At 40.1% G+C, this 8,749-nt stretch overlaps 1 non-coding gene across 1 annotated transcript; it reads left to right on the top strand.

Annotated features, from left to right (window-relative positions):
• The first annotated feature begins 591 nt into the window (after window positions 1-591).
• On the top strand, window positions 592-663 carry TRNAG-UCC (transfer RNA glycine (anticodon UCC)). The gene has a single exon. It is a non-coding gene; the product is annotated as a tRNA-Gly (tRNA).
• The last annotated feature ends 8,086 nt before the right edge of the window (window positions 664-8,749 follow it).

The following is an 8,749-nucleotide window of genomic DNA, read 5'->3' as shown; positions in this document are numbered from 1 at the left end:
GCATAATTCACTTGGCACTTAGGTGCTTAGTAAATAATGATCTAATTGAATCTAATAAGAAACCGGGTGAGGGGTGGTGGTGATGAGGAGGGCAGGAGTGGGGGCCGGGAGGACAGGCAGGTCTGGTTTCAGCGATCCGCGGACTCTTCCACTCCCTCCTCGGAGTGTTGGACCCAGGGCACTTGGGGGACATCCAGGAGCAACTTCGAGAGAAGGGGTGGAAAATGGTTTCGCAGAAGCCCCTTTTTGGTGGGTTTCTGGCCCCGTCTCTGCTGATCCGCACCCTCGGCTGGATATTTTCCCAAAGCTGGAGCGTTGAGGATGTCTCTGGAAGAAGCAGATTGCTTTCCTCTTGTCTATCCACTCTCTCCACTCCCTAGCAGTGGGGTACGGTGAGTGGAGAACAGGAGGGTAAGTCTGAGTTTGGAAACTTTTGCTGCTAGGAATCACAGCGTAGTTCATCCAGACAGTCTAAATACTTGTAAAAGAAAAACAACCTGAATCTTCCCTTTTCCTTTTCCCCACCTAGAATTATTCAGTTCCCTACCTAGAATTACTCGTCTAAGGAATTCGAAAGTACTTCTCTCGTCTGCGTTGGTGGTATAGTGGTGAGCATAGCTGCCTTCCAAGCAGTTGACCCGGGTTCGATTCCCGGCCAACGCAGTAATGGAAATTTTCTTAAAAAACGATGCAACACTGCTTAGAGACATGTATCAAAACCTCCTGCAACTACAACTGTTATCTCTTATTTCCTTTCCTGTCTCTTGTTCTCAGAAGAAAACGAGACTAGCGGGCCCTTACTTACTTTCCCCAGTTTTTCTTCCTTTGTCAGTTTCTTCCCATCTCCCAATCCTGCAGCTCCCAAAACTAGATCTGGGGCTTACACCTGTGTCTGCAGATGACTACTCTGAGCCCTACCGGAGCTGCCATTCTCTCCTTTGAAAATGATGGGGTTTTCCTTGACAATATTTAAGACTCCTCCAAGCTCTGATATTTTATGGTGTCATACTCATCCACAGGTATGAACAGAGCTGAACAGAGCAAATCCTGAGTGACTGGAGAGGACTCGGAAGCCAAAGGAATGCACTAATTCTCACAGCAGCTTCCTTTCTGACGTTAGGGGGATATTATCTACAACAGAAGAAACGACATCAGAGATCTTCAACCTGTAATGAGAGAAGGGAGGAGAGAAAGACAGACAGAGAGACCCAAGGGAGATAAGCAGAAAAGAGAAAGAAAAAAGAAAAGCCTGTTCCGAGACTGTGATACTGGACTGGATATTTATATTAAGTGGCAGTCACTGGAGTTGCCCCACAAAAGGGACACAATTCTCTTTCTTTTCTTTTCCTTTACATTTTTTTCTTTTTGCCTCCCTCTTACTTAGAACCCACTCTGCTGGTGCTTAACTTAACTTAACTTGTTTAATTCTACTCTTTGTGACCTCATTTGGGGTTTTCTTGGTAGATACTGGAGTAGTTTGCCATTTTCTTCAACTCATTGCATTGACGAGGAAACTGAGGCAAACAGTATTAAGAGATATGCCCAGGGTCACACAGGTAGTAAATGTCTGAGGTCAGGTTTGGACTCAAGAAGATGAGTCTCCCTAACTCCATAGGGGTGGTGATCATTTCTGTTATACTTGTCTATTAATACACATTTAGCTTAATGAGCTAACATCAGTACATATTGTATATGTAATTTATATTATCCTTAGAGATGATTAGATAAGGTTAGACAGATTCTTTCTCATATTAGGTCTCCAAAACTTTAAACTACAAGTTATAAGTTCACTTGCTTGTTAGAGAGTTCACTTGCTTCATCACAGAAATCTAAGGAGGAGGACCTCCACTAACCCTTTTATTCAGAAGAGTGGGTGACCAAGCTCGGCTGTGACTGAATCAACCTAATGATATGGAAAGTCTCCCAACTCTTTTTGCTGTCCCTCCACCCATCATTATCTTTTCTATTGCACAATAGAGCTCATGTATCTGAGTATTGTTTCACTTTTCGTGTATATCTGTCTCTTCTCATAAAGATATTCACATTAAGGTTTTAAGAATGCCATAGACATAGAGAGCCAGGATGACCCAGTGGAAAGAAAATCATATTCAGAACAAGAAGACCTGAGTTTGAACTGGTCACTTATAATCCCTGGGATTGTGATCAAATTATTTAAATTCTCTGAGCTTCAGTTTTCTGATCTGTAAAATAATGATAATAATACCTGTGTATTTACTTTGTAGGATTGTTGAGAGTAACAGTGCCTACCCTTGCTTCCTCTGCCTAGAAACCAGGTGTGTCAGCTGGACTGAACCAGCCTCTAGCCTGTGGATGGCTGGAGTAGAACAGAGTAGCCTAGAGATAGGAGAGTCAGGAATCAAACAAAAGTTTAATTTCAAAGTGAGGGAAATAAAGTCGAACGTGCTGGGGGGGTGGGAGGCAGGTGGAGAAAGTGGGGGGAGATGGGGCACATGGGGCCTGAAGCAGTGTAGGGAGATCTCAATCCTTCTACCAAAGGCTATGCAGTGAGTTGTAGCCCTGACAGTGAGTGGTAACAGCAACAATGAAACAGGTTTGATTCATAGCAGGGCTTCGTGACCAGAACGTGGATACAGCAGGTGTTTGTCCAAGCTCTGAGACCACAGGTATACAATAATTATATGAAACAATTTTGAAATTTTACTGTGAAATTTTACTCAGAGAACATATTGCTTGCTGACCCTTAGCTCTGGAAAACAGGGGCTCTCCTAATATCTGAATAGGTATCAAATACTTCCCACCTCCCCCAGGATTCTCTAGTACCCTTTAGGGTGTTAGAGTGAATTTAGCTTATCTGTCATGGACTCAATCCCTTGATAATTGTGTTTTACAGTTCTCCTGAACCCCAGTTCTGTTTCACCACTTAATAGTCAAATTAGTTTTTACATATAAATATTTACCTCGAAGATAAACTAAAAAGAACATATAAACATTTTCCCCCAATATCTAGAAGGTATAATCAGTCTCCCCCTTGTACCACTTCATTCTCTGGGGAGAAGAGGGGAATTAGGTTCACTGTTTGGCTCAGTCCCTATACAACACAATCCTACCAAGTTCCATATCCAAAGTCCCCTTTGGGTTAAAATTCTAGGCACCTTGCATCCTAGGGCTTTCCTGTGGGGTCAGTCTGGAATCCTGCCTCCAGGGTCAACATGGCTGAGTCAAGACTCTGTGGGGATTCTGACACCTACATATAAAACTGAACAGGACAAATAAAAGAGAAAAACAGCAATGGCAACAAGACAAACCAAGGCCCATTTCTCCGGGTCAAAGGGCCTAAAAGATGAAGGGAGAGAGTCAAGAAGTGAGAGTGAAACAGAGAGAGAGAGATAGAGAGAGAGAGAGGGAGGAAGAGAGAGTATGTCAATGTGAGTATGTGTGTGATTCTACACTGTATATGAATCCATCACATCTCTGGGCATAGTACCAATTTTCATCCTGTCCTCTGGAGTCATTGTTGATCTTTGCATCAAGGAGAGTTCATAAGGCTTTTAAAATTGTTTGACTTTGCCAATGTAAAATTGAAAATTGATACTTCCATTTTATTTTGTATTATTTTAAATAAAGTTTAATCAATTTATTATATATTAATATCAGTCCCTTAAGTATTGGTTGGTCCTTTCATTAGGTGGGTTTGAACTCCTGTAAGCCTATAACTCAAATCCATGAATTTGACTGACCGATGGAGATGTGTCAGCCTGGTCATAGTATGTTTGCCCACCACCAAACTTCCCAGGGGATGTGAGTCAATCTAATGACAAACTGTCCCCACCATAAGATTTTCCAAAGGATGTTAGCCAGGGGATGTTAGCAAACTCCATTTTTTCCCCTGTTGCCTTGGATTATTGAAATCCTCCTTCTGAATCAAGCCAAGTATAGCCCACTCTCCATCTCTGGTCAGATTAATCACAACCTCAGATGTCATTTGCATCATTGGATTATTTTGATTCCCTATATAACCTGCTACCTTTCCAACTGTATAAAAGAGCTACTCCAACTGTCAGATGCATCTTTGACTACTGAGGGGTAGTTTATTCATATTTGCTAGTTATACCAATGCAATGCTTGGGTGCATGTGCTTGGGTCCCAATTCTAAAATCACATTTCTCTCTAAAAATCACATTTCTCCCTAGCTTCAAAACACTATCCCAGGCAGTTTCTCTCCATCCCAAGGACACAGCCTTCCACAGCAAAACTTTTATTTTTTCCTGATACAGAAGCTAGCTCCACCTATAGAACTTATCAGTCTGAGCCAGCTGTGTACTGACTGAATGGGCTGTGCACTGGATCATAGCAACATTTACTACTTGATGGCCAATCATGTATATCCTAGACTTAGACTCCCTTACATTTATCTTGTCTAACAAGACATTGTTAGATGTCTAGACAGAGAGCAACCTAGTATTGCTGAGTCAGTCCTAATTGCTAGTTGACTTAGTGACATTTCAGGCCTAAAACCACACCTCCATATAGCCCCTCCTTGGGCTATTTCCCAATGAACTCTAGATAAAATACCCGCTCAGTAGATACCAAAAGTAAACGTTCCTTTAAGAACTAACCCCTCCTTAACCACTCCCTAATTCCACCCCAAAACACCTAGTTAGCATATTTGGCATGTTTCCTATAGAATATCCTATATAAACTTTAGCTATGCCCCTCTAAAGTGGCAGGTTCCCTAAGAACTCTTGCCTGCTGAAAAGCATAATAAATCTTTACCTTGACCTCAAGAATGTTTGAGTCCTAGAATTCATTCCAGGTGACCTGTCCCTGGTACTCTGTTTTTTTGTAAGGGTTCTCAGCCCCACCTTCCAGTCCTCATCAATACCAATAAAATGATCATGCTTGGCACTTTGCGTCTCAGTTTCTTTTTATCACAGATCTTTATCATGACACCATGTTGTTGATACTATATAAATAGTTCTCTTTCACTGTTCACTTCAGTTCATGCAAGTATTCCTAGTTTTTCTGAAACTCACTCCTTCATCACTTCCTATAGCCTAAGAGTATCCCATTGTATTCACATATCATAATTTGTTCAGCCACTTCCCAGCTGATGGTCACCCACTAAGTTTGCAGTTCATTGCCAGCACAAAATAGCTGCTACAAATATTTTTGTATGTATAGGTCCTTTCCATCTTTCTTTCATCTCTTTAGGAGTAAAGGCCTGAAGAATAAATATTGCTGAGTCAAAGAATATAAATGGTCTAATAACTTTGGGGGCATAGTGCCAAATTGTTTTCCAGAATGGCTAGAACAATTCATAGCTCCACCAATAGTACATTAATAATAGCTAGCATTTATATAGTCCTCTAAGGTTTGCAAAGTATTTCACAAATATTATATCATTTGATCTTCACAACATCTCTCCATTATTATACCCATTTCGCAAATGAGGAAACTGAGGTCAGCAGTGGTTAAGTGACTTGTCCAGGGTTATGTAGATAGTAAGTGTCTGAAGTAGGATTTGAGCTCAAGTCTTCCTGAATCCAAATTCCACTCTCCATTCATTGTGCCACCTAGCTTCCTACATTAATGTATTTAATGTACCACAGCCCCTTTAACATCTGTCATTTTCCTTTTTTGCCAACTTTGTCAATCTTATGGTGTGGGGTGGAATCTCAGAGTTGCTTTAATTTGTTTTTCTATTAATAATGTGGAGCATTTTTTTCATACGTTTATTGACAGCTTATATCTATTCCTTAGAAACTTGCTTGTTAATACACTTTGACCATTTATCAATTAGAGAAGGACTTTCCTTCTTGTATAAGAGGGTCTGGCATTAGTATAAACTTGTATTAAAATCTGACCTCAACACTCACTCTGGGTAAATCACTTAACCTTTTGTAGGATCAAATGAGATTATAATGACAAAGCCCTTAGCACAGTGCCTGGCACATAATAAGCACTATAAAATGATAGGTATTATTATTATTTGAATGTCTTGTAAATAGAAAACTAAGTGTATATACTATAAGTTTGAGAAGAACTTGTTGCATTCCTCCCCCTCAGCTACTTACTTCACTTCTAATTTTAGCTGCATTCATTTTGTTTATGCAGAAATTTGGCACTTTTTTTGTAATCAAAATCATCTATCTGATCTTCTGGGATCCTGCTTATCCTTGTCGGTTATGAATTCTTTCCCTGTCCACAGATCTGAAAGGTAATTTCTTCCTTGTTCTTATTTCTTTATGAAGTTACCCCCTTTTTTTTTCTGGAAGCACATATTCCTTTGAAGTTTATCTTGGTACACAGTGTGAGATATGAGTTATGTTAAAATAATATCTTGCTCCGATCCCCTTGACCATCCCTTCCCTTCTAGTCAATACAGTAAATAAGTTTATAAGTAGCCAGTATAAAGTAGTATTAGAAGGAAGTAAGATGGCAAAGGGGAATCTAGATGTCAAATACAAACCATGCCAAAGATCAAGGACAAGTAATTGTATTGCATGTTAAATAAAAATCACATCCTGGTAATAGATACTGAATCAGAGGAGGCTAGCTAAGCTTTGCTGTCAAGGCCTTGGTTCCATCTATGATAGGTAAATTTCAGACAAGTTCCAAAAGACCAGTAGAATACCAAATGATGCTGTTAACTTTGAGATGACTTGGAAATATTAATGAACTAACACTAAAGTGGCACTGAGAAGAGTGAGCCTATTCTCCCTAAAACATGTTAAAAAATGTGAGACCTCAAACTGCTGGCCCCCAGCACTATCCATGTCTACCAAGCCCACACTGCTGAGTGCTCCTACTCATCCATGGTTATGTGAGAAATACTCTGTGCCTTTTCCCCTCCTCATCCTGTTCGCTACACTGCCTGCTTCCTTCATCATCCCATCCCCAGTCCCCTCACCCCTCCCCTACCTCTGTACCTCTTTTGCTTCTTTTCTCTGTACTTTCTGTGTTCTTTACCCCTATATTCTTATTAAAATGTGATTGCTGCCTCATTCCCAGCTGCCATTGTGGTTCTGCCTGGTGATTACCCAAAGAACCAGCCATGCCTGTCCCATTTTATAAATTAATTATGAATTCACTAGTCCATACTTCATTTCTGTCAGAGTTTTCCAGTTTTTCCAGTAGTTTTTGTTGAATCTTATCCCACACAGTAGGTGAGGCCTTTTGGTTTATCAAACTCTTGACTGTTGTGTTCATTTGTGGTGTATCTAATTTGTTCCACTGATTGATCCCTCAGCTCACTATTTCTTAAGGCACTGCATTGCTAGGAGGTTCTAATTGCTAGAAATTTCTTTTTTTGCATCTTTAGGCCCCAAGAAACACATATTTTCAATTTGAATGGAAGCTATTAGGGCAAGGTAAACTTGGTAGTTTGCACCTATAATCTATAGACCCCTCCCTAAGTCATTTTGAACCCCCAAGATCTAAGAAAGGCCTAAAACCTGTATTGACCAATCAGGAGAAGCATTGTGGTTCACTCTGAGTTTAATCTACCACAATGCTTTCCAGTGCTCTGGGATGACAGAGGTTCATCACTCTCTGAGTGAACTCAAAATGCTCCTTCCTATGTCAACAGTTGAAGCCGATCTAAAACATTCTTGTGTTTCTGACCACTAAGGACAGGATCCCTGGGATGGGACACCATCTTGAATAATGGGACTTTTCTTAAGAGTTTTATGGACATATACGTCATGCCATGTTAATGGTAAAGGAAACACAGATATCCTGGATCTATAATTTCAATTGACACTTTAATACTACCCCTATTTTGCTGTATCTATAACTCATTCACTTAAGAAATTCCTTTCTCATATTGTGGTTAACCATATGGAGACTATAATTTTGGCTGACATAGGGCATCTGAGCCAGGAAGGGAGGGAAGGGTAAGAGGGAATTGCTCTGAAGATATAAGATCTGCCTTGTCTGTCCGTCTTTGATTTCGTTGTCTCACGATGAACTCTCATGCATATCTCTATATGCATGTTCCATAAGTTTTGGGAGAAATAAATACTCATATTCAGACTAATTTTGCTTGTCTTTCTACAAATGAACTTAGTAATGGTTGACAAATTCTATTAGGAAGTAAACAGAGAAGTACACTTGGCTCTTATTGTGTTTCTGGGTAATTTATGTCTTTGTGTTTGGAGGTTTCTGTTCAATCTATTTACATATCTTCTCTGCCCCATTAATTACATTTCTTTCATGCTTAATATGAGTTCTCCAGCCCTCACTGCCTGGAGGCCATGTGTGTCACATTTCCTGCCTTCCCCCTTCTCTGTTACCTTACAGGGATTGAGGGAATATCTGTCTTCTCTGCTACAACTAGAGCCCCGCCAAATTGTGTATTTGTCCATTTTGGGGTATCTAAGTACCTCAGTTTCACTTAGCCACTTGGTAGTCAGATCAGCTTTTACAAAGGACTATTTGCTTCAAAGGTATAAAAAGAGAAAACATATAAATGCTTCCTCCAATACCTGAAAGCATAATCCCTGCTATATCTCTGATGTAGAGGGTAAAAGATGAAATGACTGAGGAGACAAAGGTTCGAGCTTCCTAGCATATTGTTTTATTAAGTAACACATGCCAATTGCTCAAAAAACTGGGACCAGAACTCCTCAGCTTTGGCACTAATTACGGGGAGATAGCTTTTTATGCGTTCAAAACAACTAATCAAATATGACCAATTAATTCAAAGAAAACAATTAACTAGGATACAAAATTAGGTAACCTGATTTCTAATTGGAAGAAAGATTAG

This window comes from Notamacropus eugenii, chromosome 2 (assembly GCF_028372415.1).
Source record: "Notamacropus eugenii isolate mMacEug1 chromosome 2, mMacEug1.pri_v2, whole genome shotgun sequence".
In the NCBI taxonomy this organism is placed as follows: Eukaryota; Metazoa; Chordata; class Mammalia; order Diprotodontia; family Macropodidae; genus Notamacropus; species Notamacropus eugenii.
Note: the sequence above shows the minus strand (reverse complement) of the source record. Positions and strands in the feature narration are given on the sequence as shown.